General features: G+C 45.0%; 1 long non-coding RNA gene across 1 annotated transcript in view; it reads right to left on the minus strand.

Annotated features, from left to right (window-relative positions):
* LOC131676410 (uncharacterized) overlaps positions 1 to 25,942 on the minus strand; it is a 34,399-nt gene extending 8,457 nt beyond the window's left edge. The window contains exon 1 of the long non-coding RNA XR_009303174.1: positions 25,868 to 25,942. This is a non-coding gene — a long non-coding RNA (uncharacterized LOC131676410). The remainder of the gene's footprint in view (positions 1 to 25,867) is intronic.
* Positions 25,943 to 26,324: the final 382 nt, after the last annotated feature.

Below are 26,324 nucleotides of genomic sequence, written 5' to 3' on the forward strand. Positions count from 1 at the left end.
GTAACAAAAAATGTGAAAAATGTAAAAAATGTAGAAAAATGTAAAAATGCAAAAGAAATGTTAAAACTGTAAAAAATGTAAAAATGCAAAAGATGTAAAAAATGTTAAAAATGTAAAAGACGCATAAAATGAATTTTTTTTAAAATGTAAAAAATATAAAAAAGGTCAAAATGTAAAAAAAAACATGAAAATTACAGAAATGAAATTTTTTTCCAAAAATGTAAAAAAATTAAAAATCGTAAAAAATGCAAAAAATGTAAAAAAACATGAAAATTTCAGAAATGAAAAAAAAATTAAAAAATGTAAAAAATTAAAAAATCGTATAAAATGTAACAAATGTAAAAAATGCAAATAATGTGAAAAATGCAAAAAAATGTAAAAAAATGTGAAAAATGTAAAAAATGTAGAAAATGTAAAAAATGTAAAAATGCAAAAGAAACGTTAAAATGTCAAAATGCAAAAGATGTAAAAAATGTTAAACGTGTTAAAAACGTATAAAATGTATTTTTTTTTTTAAAATGTAAAAAATATAAAAAAGGTCAAAAATGTAAAAAATGTAAAAAACATAAAAATTTCAGATATGAATTTTTTTTTTCAAAAATGTAAAAAATTAAAAAATCGTCAAAAATGCAAAAAGTTCAAAAAAATTAAAAAAATGTAAAAAAATGCAAATAATGTAGAAAATGCAAAACATGTAAAAAATGCAAAAATCTAAAAAATGTAAAAAACTTGTTTTAATTCTCCTAGTGGTTCAATTGTGCTTTTCATATTTCTCCAAACAGTGATTCCATGGCTATTTATGTTCGTTTCAATTATGGAAATATTTAATACATTCTTAGTACACTACCCACAATGACTCACCAGCCACACGTGATGAGCTACGTGTCGACGGTGAAATACTTGGAACAAAAAAATATCATACTTAATTTGCCTAATCAGCATTAGTCCAATGTTGTCTTCCTGTTAACTAATTTTGTCATGCGTTATGGGTGTGTGAGGAGAGTGAAAAACCCACGAACGAACCACTCCCCAGCATAATTTGGGATGCCTTGGGGACGATCCATAAATGACGTAGCATTTTTTGAGTTATTTTTGACACCCCCTTCCCCATTGTAGCATTTCGTCACAAACCTCCAAATACCCTCCTTGGTAATTACGTAGCTTGACGGTAATTCTCCCCCCCCTTGTCCCCGTAAAATCAAAAAAAAAAATAATAAAAAACGATGATATTTATTTCCCTTTAAAAAAGCTACGTAGCATGACATGACCCCCTACCCCCCTGTCGTCACACATCATCACAAAATACAATTCTCCCCCTCCCCCATATAATGCTACGTCATTTATGGATGATCCCTTGTGATGTAACGGTTGTATAAAGATGATGGGGTTGAGAAGGGGAGTGGTATGAGTAATGGATGGGGTTGTGGTCTGAGGGGGGGTACAATGAGGGGTGATCTAAGGCGAATTTACATGGTTAGTGAGTAGTGAGGGGAGGGGACTATAACCCCTCTCCATACACCACTAGCTACGCCTCTGTTAAAATCCAGAAACCATATGTAAGTTTAAAAAAAATAGGGGGGGGGGGATTAGGTTGACGATTTCTATAGTGATTGCATATCCTTTCTATATGAGAAGGGCAAAAATATCTGTGGTGGCATTTTTAAGCCCGTAACTCCGGAACCGGAAGTCTGATCGACAAAAAATTCAATAGCAGCTTATGGGAGTGTTATACCGTTTATTTGAAATTAAGTTTGAGCGATTCGGTTCAGCCGTCTCTGAGAAAAATGAATGAGTTTAGAAAATACATACACACACATACAGACATTTGTTGATACCGACGAACTGAGTCGAATGTGATATGACACACGGCCTTCCCGGCCGGGATTAGGTTGACGATGTTTAGAGTGATTGTATATACTTTCTATATGAGAAAGACAAAACGCGGTTTCAAGAAAAACGCTACTAAAGGTTAACCCACATCAAATTGTATCACGCTGCATTGCTGTAGAAAATGATCCATTGGGAATTTTCTCTTGAAAATTTGGGTAGATAGTTTACAGTGTATTGTTTACACTGTTTTTTTGGCGCTGTCAGTTTTTCAAAAATTGTTGCTGATAGATTGAAATCTGCGTTTGTTATAGCAAATACTCATGAGGAATGCATGGCCGTTTAATACAAAAGAAGTTCAGCGTTGCCACCGAAAATGCGGGAGACTATTCTAGAGGTTTTATACTAACAATTAAGCGATAAAAGTCGATTTTTTGCCCACTACCCCAGACTAGAGCACTCTAGTTAGAGTGTGGCCAAGAGGCCATGACGTATCCAAACGAACATGAAATTTGACGTATTTCTATTGTGTATAGTCAAATTCCATGTTTGTTTGGATACGTCATGGCCTCTTGGCCACACTCTAACTAGAGTGCTCTACCCCAGACGCCTCTTTAATGCATAACGTCACTGTATAGAGCCCAACTTTGTTTAGTTTCCTCAGTTTTTAGGAGTCTTTCAGTGACTTCTATGTCGCCAGTGGTTATATATAATCTTACCAGAATTAATTTCTTTCACATTTGTACCGGATATCCTGGAAGGCCTAAGCTGGTCTACTAAATGTTCCTTGTTCAATTATAACCTAAACATTGACTAATTCCTGTGATCTATTTATCACTCTCGCCGTTGCTTATCTCGTAATAATGCATGTATTACTTCCACGTTTTCTCCGGCTAGCAGCAGCATTCGGATATTCCGGAAATGACATTCCAATCCAACTATCGTCCAGCAGGTTTTGCGACAATCTCCACAACCGAGATGACGATCGTAATTCATCCGCAGATTCTCTCTCCCTTTCCCGATGTTTTCGTCCCATCCGAGAATACCTTCCCGGCACTGACTTGTACAATCCATCCCTTATTTTCTTGCGATATTTATTACCTTTCTTCTTCCTGTTTTGCTAACAACATTATGAACTATAGCCTGCAACTACATACAACAGTGCTGAAATATTGCACGACGTACATTGAACCATGCGTAAAGCCATAATTTTGCCACGTAAACAGACAGACTGTACGGGTAACAGGAACCGGGACTCCCATCGCCATCACACAGGGCGAGGGAAGTTTAGAGGAAATTGAGTATTGTCCGATAAGCCAATCTATCGGGTGGGGAAATACGTCACATACATACCTAACCTACACAGACCCGTTGGAGGTTCCTTCTTCGGGTGGGGAGAGGGGGGGGGGGGCAGTATGCCAATATAGCAAACGAACAAATACTGCACGGAAGTAGTGCCGTAAATTTTGAAGTGATATTTCAATTTCCCATCGGGAGATTTATTGCTTGTGGCAACGATTGGCGATAATTTGCGTAGCGCCGTTGCTCAGGACGACTGGGATTAAATTATCATTCAGAGGAGATTTTTCCCGTGTCATTATCCATGGCTGGCTTTGTTTTACACGACCAAACCTAACTGCACAATTATCAGCATTGATCCTGTGTAGAATTTTGGCATACTTTTCATCGGATCATTCCGATTCATCTGTCATCCCTCTCGTTGTTTGTTTTAGAAGAATTTTCTGAATTGGGGTAATATTGAAATAGGTTCTTTACTGGCGCAGTTAACCTCACTTTGTTTGACAGTTCACTAGTACTGTTTATTTTGGACTTAATTTTGTGGACGACTAGATTCGCCAGAAGCGAATCGCAAAGAATTTTTCAAAGTCCATGTAAACATGTAAAACTGCAGTACAAGCAAGCTGTCAAAAATAAACACTCAAGCTTATTTGTGACGTTTACATGGACTTAGAAAAAAATATTTGCGATTTGCTTAGAGCGAATCTAGGCGTCTATTGAGTTCTTGTCGGCTGGTCTCACGAACAGTAATGCAGTTTCTTGGTTGAAAACAATCCCATTTATTTTTGCCGTCTTTGTTTATTATTTTACACCAGCTAGTGATGTAGTGTGCCATGTGACGTGTACGTACATGAGACGTAGAAAAGTCTATAAAAATTTTCAAATCCATTTAAAGAGTACTAGTGAACTGTCAAGAAAAGTGAGGTTAACTGTATTCAACAAGTATTTCGCTTGTACATTACAAAATATGAGCTATTCTACATGGAAACATACAATTTTGTACAGCCGCTAAACTGTCAATGCCTCACACTATTCTAGTATAGCATAAAGCCATTGTTATCAGAGATTCCCATCTTTTCTATGCCATTTCCGCGTCTTTTGCACCGATAAACAATTGTATCTGCCGTTGATGAATGACAGTCCTCATGCCCACCGACGCACTGGTCTCCGGTGATGTTCCGTGCAGTGCCGGCCGACTTGAAATATGACCGATGTTTATAAATAGAAACGCACATGGGATGCGTTAGTTATCCTTGCAGACCTGTCGGCCCGTGCGTCGTAGTCGCCGTCGTCATTGCCATCTCCGAGCGCTTTTGCCGGTGACAAGATTTATCGAACAGGAATTAAATCTCATTATAATGCAGCCTCGCATTCGCTTGCTGTAACTATTATTTACGATCAAATGACTCCCAACGGGGTGCCGCTGTAGCCGACGCGGATTCCTGATGATGATGATGACGGTGATGGTGTTAATGACGATGACAATGACCGTGATGACGAGTAACGCATTGACATTTTAATTACACACTTATGGCGAGCGATTGAGGATTAGTTGCCTTGTCAATTAATCCTGTGGTAAATCATACCGATGGTTGATTATTGTATCACAGAGTCGGCTCATGGCTTGGGTTAGCGTCAGATGACAGATTGCTGCAGGTGATATGTTAAATGTTGGGATCACATATTTTGTAAAAAAAATCCCCGGTCCTGACTGGAGTAGAGCAAGAGAACTTGGTGAGGAAAAGCAGTATTTTAGTAACTGAAATCCGTCAAGGTAACAATTGAGCACTGGGTGGAACTGTACCTATTATTGTCTATACAATCCGTAGAGTGTATTTGTTTACGCAACATCCCTGTCAAAAAAAATACGGACGAACATGATCAGGCGATTTAAAAAGTTTGACGTTTGGCTCAACTCGCCTGTGCTAATTGCCCCCTCGGAACAAATGCAATTTGCGAATGCGATTTAAAGGCAATTTCAATACTTAGAATTTCTTGGCGGCTGAAATGGACTTGGTTGTTTTTCGCGTTTTTCAAACATGGCGGTTCATGATTGGCTTAAGCTTAAACTTGTTTTCTGAAGAATTGGTGTGTTCTCACTTGTACTGTGTTTATCTAGTGCACTTCATTTAGCCAACGAATGTGGGAAATTGTGGAATCGTGTGTAAGTCCAATGGAACAAGATCTCTGACCTAGAGTCTTTTTTTTTTATTCATTTCGTTTATTTGATAGGCACAAATGCGTTAGCTTGGCGGTGCCAAATTCTTTTGTTTTTACATTTTGTATATTTTAAAACTAGGAGGTTACAATGTTGAAATATTTTTTTAAAAAAGAAAAATTTTACAGCTATCTTAAGACTAGAAATAAGATTCTATATACAAGAGAGGGGGCGAAAGATTTTTTTTATGAAAAATTTTTAAAACAAGGAATTCAATAGTAATAATTTTTAGGAAGTATTTACAGTTATCTTAAAACTAACAATATAGTTTGGTACACAAAAGGGCGAACAAATATTTATGAGAAAATTCACAGGTGTTTTAAGACTAGGGATACAATTCTATTTACAAGATGGGGGACAATAGTTTTAACAAAGAGGTAAAATTACAACTATCTTAAAACTAGGAATACAGAATACAAATTTGAACTTTTTTTAGCGGAGACTTATGCTTGGTCAAGATATTCAGAGGGGGGCTGTAAACCTAGAGTCTTAATGAACGTCAGATTTTGATAAGTTTTGGAGTGCAATACCAATTTCACCATTGATTCTTCCTATAATTTGGTGGTGATTACCTTGTATACTGGTAAGTATATGTGAGTAGATAATAAATCCGAAAATAAGTATTATTTTTAATTTTCATATTAGGCAATTAAGGGCGATTAAATGGCGCGTTATGTGGGCGATTTAAGGGCGAGTTGGGCGGCAAAAAAATGACGGCTGCAAGTCGCCCAAATGTTGCATTTGAAATAGCACCCAAATTGCCAGCAGTTTGCTGGTAAATTGGAAGGCAATTAGCGCATCCGAGTTGGCAAATAGCCCCCCGTTAGTCAGCAACTTGCCCTTTTGACTGGGATTATACTTGCCGCTGTTTTGTGTGGTTCACGTTTAGTTGTAAATTTGTTGTGCAGAGAGGTTAGATAACTTTTGTTGTGTGATTTGGTATTGAATACTTTACACGCACGTCACAAATGAACTCGATGTTCATTTTTGACAGTTCGCTTGTACTGATTACATGGGCTTAGAAAAAATGTTTGCGATTTGCTTCGAGCGAATCTAGTCGTCCACTAATTTTTTTTTTTAAGTCCACCCGAATAGAAATGTACAGTAACAAAACCATGATTTTCACTGTGACAGTACAGTAATTTTACAACAATTTACAGTAAGTTTTAGTGTTATGCTACAATACAAAAACAATAAACTTTAACGTTTTTACAGTAAATTTCAATGTAAAATAGACTTTTACAGTGAAAAAGGGGGGTGGTTATGTATCTTAACATTAAAAAAATCAATTTTTCTCCATACATTTTTTTCTCGGAAACAGTAAAATTTAATGTGAATGCACTGTGTCAGTTTTTTGGTGAACAGTGAAATTTATTGTTACATGAAATTTTATTGTAAATCTACTGTGAGAACTTGACATCGAACAATGTTGAAACAGTAATAACTATAATATTTATTGTTTTATGATTGTTTGTAGGGTAAATGCTATTGTAAAATTCTATCCGGGCATGTAAACAGTACTAGTGAACTGAACTGTCAAGAAAAGTGAGGTTAACTGCGTCAGTAAAAAGCTTAATAGTTAACATATGGTATAGATAGACTACCGCTTTCCTCTTGCTAAAAAAGTATGTGTTGGCTATGCTGCAGTGATGAGTGATGACAGTTGAGGTGATGCTGTTTGCTGATGCTGCATAACTGATAGTTAGTGTGCGCGTGCGATAGTGAAAAGCCCTGTCGAAAAGTGCCAGCCCGTGGTCCGGCTACTCCTTAAAGTGTGGTGCTGGATCGCCGAATTGGAACAGATATGTGTTAAGGAGAATCCGATGATTAATCACCAACGTCACTAGGGAGGTTCCGACAGAGGAACGAAGCCCACTTTCGTAACTAATTTTGGAGGATCACTGGCGAAGCACCCAACACTGCTTTAGCAGTTGGAGAACACGGGTGTTGTTATTCCGGCCGATCACAAAGAACCGCTCGCTTACGCACCTTTAACAGCATCCAGTGACAGCGGTAGCTGACAGCAGAGATTAGTGTACTATCAGACTATCAGAATCCAAGTAGTAGGGAAACCCCTGCTTATACAAGGCATACCCAGACATTGCATAGTGACACGTCCAATCTTTTTCACCTTTTTGGTGTTTCTCCTATTATAGCACTCGATACTTTCCACCAGGGATCAATGCACGCTTCGATGTTATCACGTGCCCTCCGACGTCGATCTGCATCCGCTGAACCGCTTTGCAGTTGCTGACTAACAACGCCTCCGTCTTGTGATTGACCCCGTTCATCCACCTCTCGATCGCGTCTATTGTCTCCGCCACAGACACCTCCACTTCTTCAAGTGTCTCACCTATCACCGTCCGCGAAATCCACAATTTTCCTGAGCAGTCGGTTTCAAGATCCCATTGTACATCCCGTTCCAAATCAGTTGGATCGAGAGTGGACCCGGATGAATCCCCTCTGTGGCTCACATGGACCTCTGCCCTTCGTTCATCCAGTAAAGCAGCACTCTGCTCTGAAAGTAGCTCTTCGGGATCCGGCATAGATAGTCCGGGACCCTCATTCTGTGCAGCGCTGCAACGATGGCTACCCAGCTGGCGCTGTTAAATGCATTCTTCACCACTATCATGACCACAGTGCAGTATCGATCTCCTCTTCACATCCGTTTAGATACCTTTTCAAAACTTTCAAGCATTGTCCGAATTGCATCCACTGTCGATGATCCTTTGCGGAATCCGAACTACATCTTAGTCAGTCCGCGCTCGACCTTCGTGCATTTCCTCAGCATGTTAGGAATGATTTATTCCAGGAGTTTTCCTATTGTATCCAACAAACATATTGGCCTATATGAGACCGAATCTCCCGGTGGTTTCCCTGGCTTCGGCAACAACATCAGCTTCTGCATCTTCTACATTTCGGAGAAGTTGCCTTCAGCCAGACACTTCTACAGCACCATCCTGAACACGTCGGGGTATGCCAGGATCGCAGCTTTCAGCACCACGTTTGGTATTCCACCAGGACCGGGGGCTTTCTTTGGTTTCAGTCGCTTCGATGCTTCTGCGAGCTCATCGTCAGTCACGTGCTGATGGTCCGTGCTTGTTCCTTCTTCTTCACCACACGGTATCAATGACCAGGTAGGTGGATCTTGCTTCGGGAAGAGACCTTCAACGATTGTCTTCAGCTTACCCGGGCACATGTCGGCTGACGTCGACAGTTATTCACAGTTATACAGATTTCTCTAGGCTATCTCCATTGCCGTTGGCCTACAATCGCCCTCTTTTAGGCAGCCGTCTGATGGTCAATATCATCCGCTGGCGTGCAGAGCACACACTTCGGCGTTTGCATGCAGTCTCTCGCAAGATGGCCCGTCTCCCCGCATTTCCAGTACATCCCGGATCTATCCGGGCCCTGCCCAAATGTCCAAAGCCCAAACGCTTGAAGAATTTTTCCGCTTGTTTATTCACTCGTGGGGTGGCTCTCAATGGGAATCTCGTTCATGCAACCGTAACTTTGCCTACCTCCAGTGCGTTATCGACAGCGGTTCCCGGTAAACGAATCATCGCTGTTTGAGTTCCTCAGGTATCTTTTTTTAAGCTGGATCGTCATGTGCACCTCGCCCAGGTTACACTGCTGCTTCAGTGTGCCTCTCAGCTCGCCTTCCGTCGTGATTTCATCAAGGACCTTGCACACAATCAGCATCCGCCGGTTTAAGGTTATAACTTGTGCCTTTTCACCCATCGATTTGGTAATAGTTTCCTGTTACTAGCTGTGGGATCCTTCTTCAGCTTGAAGAGCATCTCACTTTTTTGGGTACGCCTGATTCACGCCGTTTTCCCCCAAATCCTTCAGCTCCAGGTCCGCTCTGACCTTCTTGAGCAGCGCTACATACGTTGTCGCATCATTGACTTTGACGAGCACGGCTTCTCTCTTTGGAGTCTTCTGACGAGCCGGAACTTTTTTTCTTCTGTTCTTTTTTTTGCTCTTACTTCTACTTTTGCTGTTTCCTGTGTTTCTTCTTCCGACGTACAACGGTACTCCAGCTTTTTCTCTATTCGGTGACCACCTTTCCGCCGGCAACAACAGCGTCTTCGAGTGTCTGCCTCTTGAGCCCGCCTGGTCTTCCATCTCCTGGCGAAGTTCTTGTCCTCTTCGGAGTCGTGGAAACTGGCGTGTTCTCCACTCCAATCTGCCTGTCGTTCCCCTGCTTCGGGGGATAGGAAGATAGTAGCTTTAGCCGACGCCATTGCTCGCTCAGCTACATCAGCCCTCCGCGTTGCCGTGTCGTACTTATTCACGGCAAACAATAACGCTTTCCGGATTCTGATAACCGTCTTCTTAATATCTTTATGGACATTGTTTCTCGCATCCACAAACTTGTGGAGCTCCTCCACCAGGCACTTCGCTGCCACTACTTTTGGCTTCTGTGGGGTTTTATTCATCCCGCTTTGCTGTGGCTGTTGTTGTTGCTGCTGCTTCCCCTTCTATTGTTCCCGCTGAATAACCACAGCTGCTTCTGGTGGTGGTGGTGACCTCACCAAACCACCTCTGGCGAACGGATTCGCCACGCCTGCTCCGTATGTGTGAGTTTCAATGTTTTTCTCCAATTTGCTGGGTCCCAACTCCGGGCCGCTATCTCCTCTCGTTGTACAGAGTCGCCTCTCGTGATCCCATGATTATCTTAATAGTGTTCAGAGAGAATAGTGTTTAGAGCCGTATCGGCGTAAAATCGGGAACCGAACCTAGTACCACCAACTAAATGGTGACGAATTTTGAACGTACCCGGAGACCTGCCAGGATTTTGTTGGGATGGAGGCAGCCGTGCTGTTAGCCCACTCGTCATTTCATTACGGTGTCATCCTTCCTTACTCAGGGAGTAGAACAGCACCCCTGTCAGCTCAAAGTTGTCGTCCAATTCGAAACCCGTGTCCCGTCCGTTGTCGTTCGCCATGGCCAGTATGCCATAATCATGTTGTTACTGGCACCGATCCTGATGTGCCGGTAGGCACTCCGGTTGGGCTGGAGTGCTTTTATTACTAAGATCTTGGATTACTGGAATCTTAGGATTTTAGCAGAAGCGGCACAGACTTGCTTAGTAGCAAGACTCCCCAGCTCGCAGTATATCTGGGGGGATCGTTAAGCCCCTGATCTCCTGTTCTTCCTGACCCTGCGCGTTTATGTGTGTATGTGACCAAATATGTCACTCACTTTTCTCAGAGATGGCTGAACCGATTTTCGTTAGTCTCAAATGAAAGGTACAACGATCCCATCAGCTGCTACTGAACTTCTAATGGATCCTATTTCCGGTTCCAGAATTACAGGGTGATGAGTACGATCACGCAGCAAATCTTGATTTCAATGTATACTGCGATGAATGGATAAAGGTGAAAATTTTCAATAATGTGAACACAACTGCTTGGATTTGTAGTTCTGGGTCACTAACAGTCACTCAAAGTTTCTTTGATCACATTGACCACAATCAATAATTCCGGAAGCCTCGACAGAAGTATCTAAATTTTGAACTACAGTTACATCGGTTTCTCAGAGATGTCGGAGATCTATTGACAGGTAGTGCATCTAGCGCTTGGTCAAGTCTTTTCTGACTTCCCTATATGCCACGGCGCTTCGAACCTCCGTTAAAAAGTGGAGTATCAGAGTGATTTGTTTCTATGACAAAGGAAAGGAGCAGGAAAGGAAATGAAAAAAAGTACATAATAGATTAAATCATATCCGAAAAAGTGAGCCATACGCCAACAGGATCCACTGAACATTGACGCGCAAAATGCATAATCGACACTGTAATTATGTTGACGCGGTAATTGAATGCCGGAAAGTCATGCCACGCTTTATCTCCAGAAGACCCCGCCAGCTTATGTGCTTTGTCCGTTCAAGGTTACCTTCACGAGCAAAGAAAATCGTTCGTTCGCCTCAAACAATGCGGTTGACTGAAGAATTGAATGATAAATTGCCAACTGTCTCTGCACAGTCTTGAGTCTTTTCTCAGATGACCGCGCAAAGTTTTATTAAATTTCTTCCAGTCAGTCAGCTCAGTTTTGAAAGCATTTTCATACAGGCCGGCACAGAGTAACGCACAGGAATTTAAATGAAAAACTCTTGTGAAATATTTCCCACTATAATTTATACGTAAGTTACATCCCCGCTCCGTCTTAGCCGCCGTAGTGCCAAAAATCTTCCATCTTCTCGGAAATCCAGCCCCACCCTCCACTCTTCCAAAATCCCATACACTTGTTCCGCCGCCACCGCCGCCGCCGCAACGAATCATCACTCTTTCGTGTGGGGTGTTTCCTTCTGTTCATCCGGTTCCAAGCCCAAGCAGCATTGTAACTGAGTGATAACAATTCGACAAATTCGCCCGATAAAATGTTTGCCTACCTTTTCTGCCGGCATCTAAGGTCATGAATTCTGAGCACCAGAACAATATGGTCGAAAAGTTGCTGGAGCTGAGTTGTGAAAGTGATCCTCCGAAAGAAAAGACGCTCATTATTACGATGCTGTAGGTGGAAAGTGTTGCCAGATTTAGGTGGGTTCATTGATGGATTTTTAATATGTAACCCACACTAAGGAATCGCATACGATAGCAACTGTTCTTTGATGAGTTTGACGTGCATTCCTCAATAAAAAACCTTAATTTACATATAGCTATGGTACTCCAGATTTTAGGTAAATCCTTTCCAGGAACCGTCGAAAGTGGCCAAAGACACATTTTTCTTTTCGAATATCCCAGAATTTAATGAATAAATTTTGAATACTTTTGTCATGGTGGCGCTAATTTTCATTGTCCCTTATCTTCCGAACCGAAACATTGATTCAGAACATCTTGAAGCCTTTATTTTGGAAAGTAGAACTAAGCATCACCACATAATTTACTAAACCAGCCTAACTGAATTGAATAAAACTTTCAAGAGCAAATACTTGGAAAGAAAAGTCCACTTTTGAAGTAGTAACGCAACCTTTTTTACCCTAGAAAGCCATAAAAGGATTTATCTTCGGTCGGATGGAAGGTGGTTCGTCTACTTGTTGTCCCATTGTGTTTCATTAATGCTTGAATATGAATTGAAACGAGGCGTAAAACAGTTTTCATAATGAATGAATCCTTACGCCTTATACGGCTGACAAAGGAAGGCAGCCACCACAGCCACCGGGCCGAGCGTCTCTGTTGTTCTCGCTGATGGCCAAAGTCAAAGAAGCTGATGATAAAGCGACGGTGGTGCTCCACCGCAGCAGCCTGTGCTGAGCTTCGATGCCTTTCCCCTCCAACGACAACGATGAAGACGACGACGACGACGACGACGACGCGACGGGGCGGTAACAACGATGACTGGGGCGCACTATTTAGCTTCCTACCGGGTGATGGGTTTAAACGCCATCTGTTATCCTGCTGAGTAGTTCACAATGGCCCAGACAATATATTGGAACAAAAGAATGGTTCTCACGATGCTTTGTGTGTGTGTGGGGGTGTGGATGGATGGGAGGCACCCGGAACAGTGGAGCAAATTTGTTCAGGTCGTCTGCGTCGTCGTCGTCGTCCTCGTCGACGTCGTTGCGTTCGGCTGAATTGAGTCGGAAATGTAATCATGGCATGTTTTGTTTGTTCTCGGGATTAATTACACCCTTCACAGCTTGTCTGTTTGCAGTTAGTTGTTCGAGGATGGTGTTGAAAGATAGCAAAGCTGCCGAACGTAAAATGGTCACTGGTTCGTAAAATTTCACCCCAGCATGTTGAAGTGAACCGATTAGCAAGTGAGCCCTATTCGACAGAGTCTTTATACTCATTGCGTTGTTGACATTGAGGTAAAGTATAAGCACCTGGAAGAATGGTTCCAAAACTGGGTTTAACAGAAGAAAAGTGAGATTTGCTTAGATATCCCTTCGAGCACAATTGACTGTAATTTATATCCTACTTACAGCATTGACTTGTTACTACCTTATACTCGTATATACCGTACGTAGCCTGGATATGGACTGTTTAATTATAATAAACGATGGAAAGTCTCGTATCTGATTGGAAGCACTTCATCTCTTTGGCCTCAAACTTTCTCACATATTCCTCTGATGTGTATACCTTATTTAGCATCATCTAAAAACTTAAAATTGGGGAACTATATTTCAAGATCCTGCTTAAAGGACAAACACGAAATTATTGCGACACATTCAACAGGGCATAACTTTTTTACCATTGGGTAAAAATCAACCAAATTTTGCACACTTTCTCATTGACGCGTATTGTTTACATGCTGTCAAACTCGAAGTCGTGTTTTTCGATTCAATGAAAATGGAGGTGAACCAACGCGAGTCGAGAGAACAAATTCTTTCCAAACACCTGGAATTTCCTGACCTGTCGCACCGGCAGTTGGGAAAAATGTTGAACATTCACCATTCAACCGTCTCCAGAGTATTGAAGCGGTTCCAGGAGCGGTTGACGTTGGACCACGGCAAAGGAGCTGAAAGAAAACCGGGACCGGAGAACAAAAAGACGAAGGGAAAGGTGAAGCGGATGATTAAAGCAATTCCCAACGTCTCAAGCCGTGATTTGGCTAAAAAGATCGGCATGTCGCAAAGCTACGCCCAGAATGCAAAGAAGAGAGCTGGACTACATACATACAAGGTACAGAACTTCTCAAACCGCGATGAGCGGCAACAATCGACGGCTAAAACTCGGGAAGCTCTACGAGAAGATGCTGACAAAATATGGCTGCTGTGTGATGGACGACGAAACGTATATAAAAGCCGATTTTAAGCAAATTCCGGGGTTGGAGTTTTTCACCGGCAAGAGCAAGTTCTACGTGGACGACAAATTTAAGAAGAAGAAAATGTCGAAGTTCGCCTCCAAATATCTCATTTGGCAGGCCATCTGCTCTTGCGGACTGAGGAGTGAGCCTTTCGTGACAAAGGGCACAGTAAATGGCGAGATCTACAAATCTGAGTGCCTCGAGAAGCGCCTTTTGCCGTTCTTGCAGCAGCACGACGAAGCTCCGCTATTTTGGCCAGATTTGGCATCATGCCACTATTCTAAAAGTGTCCTGGAGTGGTATGAGGCCAATTCTGTCCATTTTGTTCCAAAGGACATGAATCCGCCAAACTGTCCTGAATTGCGCCCGGTGGAGCAGTACTGGGCAATGATGAAGCGGGAACTTCGGAAGAGCAAGAAGACAGTCAAGGACGAGAAGGACATGTTAAGAAAATGGAAAAAAAACTGAGAAACTGGTACCGGATGACACTGTAAAGACTTTGATGAAAGGCATCAAGCGAAAATGCGGTCAATTTTACACTCAAGGCTCCATCGATCACCTTTCTTTTGATTTTTGAAGTAAATATATGTATAAAACTACCCTAAAATTTTGGTTTGATTTTAAACATTATATGAAAATTGACATGACATTTTCGGTGTCGCAATAATTTCGTGTTCGCCCTTTATCTACAGAGCTACTTTCTTCAACAAAGTTGTTTTGAAGACTAAGGAGACTGTAGGTCATAAATTAGGAATCAGGTCATTACGTGACACACTAAAGTGAATGCCAAATTTACAAATTTTAATCTGTTTTATCTTGTTTTTTATCCGCTTACAAGGTTCGCGTCTCCAGCGGAGTTGTTTTAGGAGATTGCCTACTTTTGAAGGCATTAAAGAAGCTGTTCGGGTTACAAATGGTGAGTTGACAACAAAAAGGAGCGACCAATATAGCTCTGGTCCTCACAAGTTTCTACCTCACGCTTCCACGGGTCGAAAGATAACAAATAACCTCCAGATGAGAGTTGAGTGCTTAGTTGGTAGCGCAACCTGGGCACTGTTGTCCTTCTGACATCAGCGAAGCGAGGAGTTACTCGAGCGTCTGTTCACCAGTAAAGGTGTGCGCCATGTCGCCAATTGTAGGTAAAAATCGGCGGCGCGCCGGCGTCACGCCGACGTGCTATCTATTTTTACCTGCAATCGTCGGCGTGGCGTGGCGGCGGCGGCGCGGCGCACACCTCTATTCACCAGGAGGTGCAGCTCAAACAGCGTCTGACTGGCATCCAGTGGCTGAATAAGAAACGCTGCATCGCGCCAGCTACACCTAAGGTGGCAGCCCCATCAGTGCGATATAGGTAGCGCGACCCCCCGGTAAGATAGTCTACCGAAATACCCAAAATACCTCGAAAGACAAGAGCAAAAAAAAAACGAACTGGATTTACGGCAAACAACCCGGCAATGAATAAAAGATAACGATTAAAAACTTGGATCTTGGAACGTAAGAATTTTGAATGCGCAGCTCTCCCGGTTTGCGTATTGCGTGATGTTGGCGTATACGTAGCAGCAATACAGGAAGTACGATGGCTGAAAACCGGAGAACGCCAAGGGGTCAGTGGCTTAGAACAATGTGCCATACACACTGTATCACGCTACGATAACACGATATAAGACTACGATTCACAGTAATACACGCTCATTTCACTCGTTACCACAGTATGTGGCACAATGAGGCAAAATTTTGACAACTTAAAAACTGTCAACAAAGTGTAGTTGAATGATCATAGCAACCATTGCTCTTGTTTTACTAAACACCAATGCACATCGTGGCACATTGCGGCACAAGCTACCACGCTGTTTGTTTGTGAGGACAATTCGATTTGTACTTAGCGACTCACCCCTTGGAGAACGCTGATTCAGATTTATATGGAACTCGTAACTCCAGAACCAGAAGACGGAATTAAATGAAATTCAATAGCAGCCTATGGGAACGTTGTGCCTTTCATTTGAGACTAAGTTTGAGCAAATCGATTCGGCTTCGGCCGTCTCCGAATAACCGATGTGCATTTGTTGGTCACACCCACACATATGCGCACACACAGCCATTAGTCGGCGGATAGTGTAGGGATGGCGGCAATCCAACTGATGGGCGGTTTTCCTGTCCAAGAGGTGGTGGATAACACACACGAAGGCTTCGTGATCACCAGGATAAGCGGCGTATTCATCTGTAGCTGATATGCTCCCCCAAGATGAACACTTGAGTAGTACCAGTGGCGTAGTAAAAAAAATTTTCGGAGGTGGGGAAATGAATATTTTTGTATATATATATATATATATATATATATATATATATATATATATATATATATATATATATATATATATATATATATATATATATATATATATATATATATATATATATATATATATATATATATATATATATATATATATATATATATATATATATATATATATATATATATATATATATATATATATATATATATATATATGTATAGATACAATATGTGTGTGTATGTATGTTTTCGGTTGGTGGCCGATCGACGAAAGAATGTGCAGGTTGAGGATCAAGAGCCGTTTCTTCAACATCAGCATAATTAACGTGCACAGCCCTCACTCCGGAAGCACCGATGATGACAAAGACGGTTTCTACGCGCACCTCGAACGAGAATACGACCGCTGCCCAAGCCACGACGTCAAGATCATCATTGGGGACTTAAACGCTCAGGTAGGCCAGGAGGAGGAATTCAGACCGACGATTGGAAAGTTCAGCGCTCATCAGCTGACGAATGAGAACGGCCTTCGACTCATTGATTTCGCCGCCTCCAAGAACACGACCATTCGCAGCACCTTCTTCCAGCACAACCTACCTTACCGTTACACCTGGAGATCACCGCTACAGACGGAATCGCAAATCGACCACGTCCTGATCGATGGACGGCATTTCTCCGACATTATCGACGCCAGGACCTATCGTGGCGCTAACATCGACTCTGACCACTATCTGGTGATGGTTACATTGCGCCCAAAACTATCCGTCATTAATCAGGAACGGTACCAACGGTCGCCTCGGTACGATCTGGGCCGATTGAAGGAACCAGAGGTCGCCACTGCATACGCGCAGCACCTCGAGGCAGCGTGTCCGGACGAGGGAGTGCTCGACGTGGCCCCTCTAGAGGGTGCTGGAGAACAGTAAAGGCAGCCTTCAACAACGTAGCTGAGGACATTGTCGGGTACGAGGAACGGACACGACGGAACGATTGGTTCGACAAGGAGTGCAGAGCAGAGTGGTTTTGGAGGAGAAGAATGCAGCGCGAGCGGTCATGCTGCAGCATGGAACCCGGCAGAATGTGGAACGATAGAAATAGAAGCGTAGGCAGCAGACACGCCTCTTCCGGGTGAAAAAACGCCGCCTGGAAGAAGCGGAATGCGAGGAAATGGAACTGCTATGCCGTTCTCAACATACACAGAAATTCTACCAGAAGCTCAACGCATCCCGCAAAGGCTTCGTGCCGCAAGCCGAAATATGTAGGGATAAGGACAGGCCTGCCGACGGACAACCGTGAGGTGATCGAAAGGTGGAAGCAGCACTTCAACGAGCGCCTGAACGGCAAGGAGAATTCAGGTACAGATTACCAAGGCAATGGAGGATTTGACTACGTCAGTGCAGTTGAGGACAGGAATGAACCAACTCCCACGTTGAGGGAAATTAAGGATGCCATCTAGCAGCTCAAGAACAACAAAGTAGCTGGCAAAGATTGCATCGCAGCAGAACTCATCAAGTTGGCCACTTGTCTGCACCGGTAAGTAGTCAGGATCTGGGAAACCGAACAGCTACCGGAGGAGTGGAAAGAAGGGGTGATCTGCCTCATTCACAAGAATGGCGATTATTTGGATTGTGAGAACATTCGAGCAATCACCATTTTGAATGCCGCCTACAAAACGCTATCCCAGATCATCTTCCGTCGTCTATCACCTAAAGTAAATGAGTACGTTGGAAGTTATCAAGCCGGCTTCATCGATGGCTGGTCGACAACGGACCAGATCTTCACCGTACGGCAAATCCTCCAGAAATGCTGTGAATACCAGGTCCCAACGCATCACTTGTTCATCGACTTCAAGGCGGCATACGACAGTATCGATCGCGTAGAGCTATGGAAAATCATGGATGAAAACAGCTTTCCCGGGAAGCTGACTCGACTGAACAAAGCAACGATGGACGGTATACAAAACAGCGTAAGGACTTTGGGTGAACTTTCCAGTCCACTCGAATCTCGACGGGGACTGAGACAAGGTGATGGACTCTCGTGTATACTATTCAACATCGCTCTGGAAGGTGTGATGCCACGAGCCGGGCTCAACAGCCGGGACACGATCTTCACGAAATCTGACCCATTTGTGTATTTCGCGAACGACATGGACATTATCGCCCGAACATTTGTAACGGTGGCAGCCCTGTACACCCGCCTGAAACGCGAAGCAGCGAAGGTCGGACTGGTGGTAAATGCGTCCAAAACAAAGTATATGCTGGTAGCCGGAACCGGAAACGACAGCATCCGGCTAGGAAACAGCGTTATGATCGACGAGGAAACCTTCGCGGTAGTGGAGGATTTTGTCTACCTAGGATCCTTATTAACGGTTGACAATAACGTGAGCCGTGAAATCTGAAGACGCATCATCAGTGGAAGTCGGGCCTACAATGGGCTCCAGAAGAAACTGCGGTCAAGAATGATTCACCCCCGCACCAAATGCACCATGTTCAAAACGCTTATAAGACCGGTGGTTCTCTACGGGCACGAGACTTGGACCACGCTAGAGGAGGCCCTGCAGGCGCTAGGAGTTTTCGAGCGACGGGTGCTAAGGACGATCTTCGGTGGTGTGCAGGAGAACGGTGTGTGGCGGCGAAGATGAACCACGAGCTCACTGCACTCTATGTCGAACCCAGTATCAAAAAGGTGGCCAAAGCTGGAAGGATACTGTGGGCAGGGCATGTTGCAAGAATGCCAGACAACAATCCTGCAAAGATGGTGTTCGCTAATGATCCGGTTGGTACAAGAAGGCGAGGAGCGCAGAGAGCGCGATGGGCGAACCAGGTGAAACGTGATTTGGCGAGTGTTGGGCGTAACCGACGTTGGAGAGCTGCAGCTACAAATCGAGTATTATGGAGGCAAATTGTTGATTCAGTGTTATCTTGTTCGCGAACTTCTCGGTCTAGTCCCTGACGATGGACCTGATGGACTCCGAAGAATAGTTCCCCGGCAAGAGAAGTTCTACAGAAACGGAGCCAATCGGCTAGGTACTGAAGTCAGTTCGGCGATTCCGATGAAGCAGGGCGTCCGGTCCGATTCTCGACGACCCGCGATTGGTAGTGTCTCGTCGCGATCAACTCAGTCTAGTCCCCAGCGATGAATCTAGCTTACGCTAACAAAGAGTTCCCTGGCGAAAGAAGTTCTCCCAATACCAATTCTTTGGTTTTCGCTATATTTCTATCGATAAAACCGGTGGGGTGCCGTGGTTAGTCTGGCGATCCTGAATGGAGCGTAGCGTCCAGTTCGCTGGCGTTTCGACGATCCATGCTCGGTGCTCTGTTGCAGTCTACTCGACTAGTCTTCAGCGGTGGATCTAGCTTATTCCTACCGAGTTTCCTGGGGATAATTGCTCTCCCGTTGCTCGATGTTCATCACACCGTTTCCGCTGTAAGACGATCATGATCTACATCATAACTCTATTGACTGCGTTCCACGTCTTTACATCGCTTATCATTCTGTGGGCTACATTATCTGGGCTGATGCCTGGTCCTCCCGTTTCAAGAAGCTCCCTGCACGTCACTTCAAACCTCGGATATTCGAAGACCACATGCTTCGTGTCGTGAATCGGCGCTTTCACTGAAGCTGGTTTATCCGGGTGTCGCTGTTGGATGGATGTGTCTCGAACCGGCTCCACTGCTATCTCGTTCGATGCCATCCGTCGACCATCCATGTTCGCTCGTTCGAAAGTCCAGCTGCCCGCTCACTCGGTCGAGCGTCCTGCTACTTGCCGCCTCGTTCTGGTGCCGGCGCCAACTCGAGTATCTCCCTGCCCTGTTCTGCCGTTCCTCGAGTGTACTGCTAGTGCTCGCGCCACAGTTGCTTCTGCAAACTGTTTTTCCTTTTTGCTTCGAAAATCGACCAATAAACTATATTCACAACTTCCCACCGTCCCCTACTCTTATATTCTACACTACGGTGTCTCCTCGACGTTCTCACACTCGGAGCACAATGGTGACGTTGGATACCCGAACCGATGAAGATACTTCCTGAAGCAGCCGTGGCCCGACAGGAGCTGTTTCAGCTGGAAGGTCATCTCTCCGTGCTTTCTATTGATCCACTTCGATAGGTTTGGGATGAGCCGGTAGGTCCACTTTCCTTTCTCCGTATTGTCCCATTCCTGCTGCCACGTCACCATCGAAACGATTATCATCTTCTTCCTCACGTTTCTGGCGTTACATTGATTGTAGCACTTGATATCCTCCGCCAGGGTGATGCCTATGGGGATCATCTCGGCACTAGATAACAGACCGACTTTTCGCAAGTGTAATCAAAGGGGTTGTTAAAGCTCAACCAGTCATCGATTATCACTCCCAATTGCTTAAGTGCAGGCTTTGATCCAATCACGTGCCCTTTGACGGTGATCTGTATCCGCAGAACCACTTTGCAGCTGCTGACCAACAACACATTCGTCTTGAGGACCCCGTTCATTCAGCTCTCGGTCGCGTCTATTGTCTCCGTCACAGACACCTCCACTTCTCCAAGTGTCTCACTAATCACCGTCAGTGATATGTCATCCGTGAAACGCACGATTTTCACTTTCCCGAGCAGCCGCAGTGTCAAGATGCACGCTGGGGCATCCCGTTCCAAAGAGTTGGACAGAGAATGGAGCCGTGAGGAACGCTCGCTTTGACTCGCATTGACTTCTGCCCTTCGTTCGTCTCGTACGGCAGTACTGTACTCTGGAAGTAGCTCAGGATCAGTCTTATTCTTCTGTGCGGCGCTGCGGCATTTGCTATACGAGGCTGGATGTTTCGGTGACTTCACTGACTTTGGCAGCAACATCAGCTTCTGCACGTTCCACATTTCTAGGAAATGTCCATCATCTAAACACGTCTGCAGTAGCATCCTGAACATGTCCGGATATGCCTGGATCGCAGCTTTCAGCGCCACGTTTGGTATTCCATCCGGATCGGAAGCTTTCTTCGATTTTAGTCGCAGACGCTTCTTTGAGCTCGTCGTTAGTCGCTTGCTACTCGGCTGTGTTTGCTCCTTCTTCTTCGCCGTGCGGAGTCGGTGACCAGGTAATTGGATCGTGCTTCGGGAAGAGACCCATAACGATTATCTTTAGCTTACCCGGGCATATTTCAGCTGGTGTCGACGGCCCGTCATCTTCGTCATGACGACTCAGTACGCGTCCCCCAGGGATTAGCGTCTGCTTCTCAGCACAGCCACTTATGGCAAACTGGCTTGCTAAGCTCGTTTGATAGTGTCCTCACCTTCTCGAAACGTCGCTTGCGCTGCTCTCTCACTCTCCGATCTTGCTCTCTGAGCCAGCCTTTTGCTCTAAGACAAGCGGCGTGTGGCATACTGAGCTACTCATATAACCAGTAAGCTGCACGCCGTCTACTGCATGGCTCCAGTTTTCGTGGCATTGTAACGTCACAAGGCGTCACAATCCTTCTTGTTAGATCAGCCGCATACTTGATTCCGCTGTTCGTCGAAGTGACTCAACGAAGAGGTTTTTGTTAAAGGCATTCGTCTTCCACTTTAGCTTGCCGGTCGTCCTTCTCGGCGCCTCGGTCAGTTGCTGCTTGTCTCCAACCTCTCAGGTGCCCGATACTCGCCAGGTTCTGCTCCACTTGGTCCAGCCACCGGGAACGCTGTGCTCCTCTCCGTCTTGTACCTGCCGGGTTGGCGGTGAAAACCAACTTGGTGCGGTTTTTGTCCGGCATCCTCACAACATGCCCCGCCCACCGTACCCTCCCAGCGTAAGCTACTTTCCGGATACTTGGCTCACCATCGAGTCGCGCAAGTTCGTGGTTCATCCTTCTCCTCCACAGGCCATACTCCTGCACACCACCGAAGATCGTTCTCAGCACCTTTCGAAGACTTCGAGTGCTAGCAGACCCTCCTCGAGCATTGTCCACGTTTCGTGGCCGTAGAGAACCACCGGTCTAATCAGTGTGTTGTACATGGCGCATTTCGTGCGGCGGTGAAGCTTCCTGGATCTCAATGTTTTGTGGAGCCCATAGTAAGTACGACTTCCAGAGATAATACGCCTTATTATCTCCCGGATGGTGTTATTATCCGCAGTCACCAATGAGCCTAGATAGATGAACTCGTCAACCACCTCGAACTCGTCGCCGTCGATCGTAATACTGCTGCCCAAGCGTTCCCTATCGCGATCGATTCCGCCAGCCAGCATATACTTCGTCTTAGACACATTTATCTTCAGTCCTACTCGTGCTGCTTCTCGCATCAGTCGGGTATACAGATCTACTATCGTCTCCTTGTTTCTACCGATTATGTTTACGTCGTCAGCGAAGCACACGAACTGTCTGGACCTCGTGAAAATCGTGCCTCGCATGTTGAACCCCGCTCTTCGCATTACACCTTCCAGCGCTATATTGAACAGCAGGCAGGACAACTCACCGCCTTGTTTTAGTCTCCTGCGTGTTTCAAACGGACCCGAGAGGCCGTTTGAAATTTTGACACAACGGACCCGAGAGGCCGTTTGAAAATTTTCACAGTCCAGTTTGTTGCCTTTCTTGTATATCGGGGTGGTGACCCCTTCCTTCCACTCCTCCGGTGTTCTCTGTCTCAGATTCTTTCGATTATTCGGTGCATGCGTTCCGTCAGTTTCTCCGGACCCACCTTGAAGAGTTCCGCTCCTAGACCATCCTGACAAGCTGCCTTGTTGTTCTTGAGCTGTTGAATAGCCTCGTTAACCTCATTCATAGTAGGCGCCGGTACATCCCCGTCGGCTGCGACACTGACATAATCGTCCTCCTCGAACGCCCGATAGTCCACCTGCGCACCAATCAGATGTTCTTTGTAGTACTGCCTCCACCTTTCGACCACCTCACGTTCGTCCGTCAAGATGCCACCTTTGTCTCTACACATTTCGGACCGCGGCACAAAACCGTTGCGAGAGTCATTCAGCTTCTTGAAGAACGCCCGCGTTTCCTGAGAGCGATACAACAGCTCCATCTCCTCTCTCGCTCAGTATCTTCCAGGCGGCGCTTATTGTCCTGAAAAAAAAACGAGTCTGCTGTTTTCACTTCCGTCGATATGACTCCACGTTCTGACGAGTGGCTTGAAGCAACATCGCTGCGCGTGCTGCATTCTTCTCGTCCAATTTCTCTTGGCACTCGCTATCGAACCAATCGTTCCGTCTACTCCTCTGTACGTGTCCCAGGACGCTCTCCGCAGTGCCGCTTATGGCTGTTTTAGTCCTCGTCCAGCAGTCCTCAAGGGGAGCATCGATGAGCTTCTCCTCCGGTGGCAGCGCTGCTTCAAGGTGCTGCGCGTACGTTGTCGCGACGTTGGTTTCCCTCAGTAGGTCCAGGTTATACCTCGGCGGGCGCCGGTATATTACACTGTTCACTACGGATAGTTTTGGACGCAGTTCAACCATCACCAGATAGTGATCCGAGTCGATGTTAGCGCCCCGATAGGTCCTTACGTCGATTATGTCCGAGAAGTGCCGTCCATCAATCAGAACATGATCAATTTGCCTCTCTGTTTGTTGCTGTGATCTCCAGGTGTATCGGTGCAGGAGGCGGTGCTGGAAGAAGGTGCTCCTTATGGCCATGTTCTTGGAGGTGGCGAAATCGATTAGTCTTAGGCCGTTCTCGTTCGTTTGCTGGTGGGCGCTGAACCTTCCAATTACCGGTCTGTATTCCACCCCCTGGCCAACCTGAACATTAAGGTCGCCGATGACGATCTTGACATCATGTCTTGGGCAACGATCGTATTCACGCTCCAGCTGTGCATAGAATTCGTCCTTGTCGTCATCGTTACTTCCGAGGTGGGGACTATGCACGTTAATTATGCTGGTGTTGAAGAACCGGCCCTTGATCCTCAACCTGCACTTACTGTCACTGACCGGCCACCATCCGATCACACGCTTTTGCATCTCCCCCACCACCATAAAAGCTGTTCCCAGCTCGTGTGTATTGCCGCAGCTTTGGTAGATGGTGTGGTTCCCGCGAAAGACCCGCACCGTAGACCCCTTCCAACACACCTCCTGCAGCGCCACAATGTCGAACTTGCGGTCTTTCACTATATCGGCAATTATGCGAGTGCTCCTGATAAAGTTAAGCGACCTGCAGTTCCATGTCCCAAGTTTTCAGTCTCTTGTCCGTTTTCGTTGCGTACGTCTGTGCCAATTTTGTCCATCCGAACTTGTTGAACTTCCTGAGCACGCTATTTTTATGGGCGGCCAGCTAGGCCTGCGTCAACCTTGCAGTAACGCTGAAGGATCACGGGAGGAGAGAGATTTGGGCTAAGCGCTTATTCAAAGGCGGCGCGGCTCGCCATGTCAGGGCTGCTTTGGGGCATATGGTATTTAGGCCTAGAACGTGTAGGGCCCACTACCTCGTCCTACCACAGCCGCAGTCAGCCCCCGCTACTGGTTCGGGTCGCGAATCACAACTAGTTGCTATCGTGATTAAGCATTATCCATCACCTATGACCCACCCGGTTGCTTGCAGCTCAGCTTCCCACATAGCGTTCCTCCACCACCACGGGGCCCGGGACTATCCAGTCCATGTTCGCCGTCAATCAAAGACTACAGAATGTGGCGGAATTTCTCACGGTACCGATGTCCGTTTCGTGATACAATTTGTTCCCCGTTATGTCACGATACCAGGAGCCTTTTAGCTCCCCGCTTCGTCGCGATCTACTCGTTGTAGAGCTCGGCGGTAGATCTATCCTCCTCAAATAGCCGACCGGTTGCCCTCGCCCCCGCTGCTACGCCACTGATTGAGCGAGTACACAACATCAGCTTAAAGTTCGATTTAATTTTTAGCTGAACCAAACGAAATCATTTGAAACTGTATCCGTTCTGTAAAGAGTAAACATAGCACTAAGCTTTTTTTCATGTAATGTTTATGGCCCACCCAGCTCCTGACAGTTTGTGCTCACTCCCACGCCGCACCAAGCATGAAGCAGGCAATTTTCAAACCATCATTAGAATCTCATCGCCCCACCGAGAACGTAAACCGTGAATCCGTGAAGCATACCGCCAAATTGCCATTAAAGCTGGTGCGTCGCGTTGCGCTGTGCTGTCATACATATGAATTAGATATAACCTCATTATTCGTTGGTTTTTTTTCTTCCTACAACTACACTACACTGGCTGCTACTGCTGTCATGACTCCAACCGAGGCACGCCGCCTCATTCCTGTACAACCACAAAAAATACTACACACTGCCAAAAACGCACACGCACGTCCCCCCACCCTCTAGCCTCGTTCTCGCCTATGCTACACTCTGAGTTAAAATTTATAATTTTCGGCAAATGTTAATTAATTCACTCCATTACGAGAGCTTGAAAACCGCGCGTTGATGAAAACGAACACCGGCTGGTTGGTTGGTTGGTTGGTTGGTTGGTTGGCTTCGACAAACTTTTCGCTCCAATGCCTGTTTGTGTTTTGTACACGTCCTGCACATAGCCGGGTCCTGGATTCAAATCAGTTGATACCATATCCTACTACGTACCTAAGCCAGCGGCAGCGACGATGCCTCTTCCCAGTCACACACAAACGGGAGCACAGTCAAAGTCACACACGTACGGGATCTGTTCAGTTTCTGACATACATACGGTGACTCGGGAAAGTGTCCTACGCGCTGTTTGGGAAGGGTAGGATTATGCTACTGCTATGAAAGTATTTTTTTTTGATATCATAATTCAGATCCTTCTAGTAAAAAGACTTGGCGATTTTAAAAGTTTGTGACTTCGGGGAAAATTTAAAAAAAAAATTAAAGGGTTGTGTACAGGACACGACCACGGTGACATTAAAAATATAGCTTTTTTATCTATCACACATATCGACACACGTTCTTGTTCACTCGCCTGTTTTCATATGTTACAATTTGCTTTATACCCTCCCCATTAAAACATAATTTATTGAAGGTCTTTTAACGGTAATCTATTAATTAATCAAGTATCTCACTA

Source organism: Topomyia yanbarensis, chromosome 1, assembly GCF_030247195.1.
Source record: "Topomyia yanbarensis strain Yona2022 chromosome 1, ASM3024719v1, whole genome shotgun sequence".
Lineage (NCBI taxonomy): Eukaryota > Metazoa > Arthropoda > Insecta > Diptera > Culicidae > Topomyia > Topomyia yanbarensis.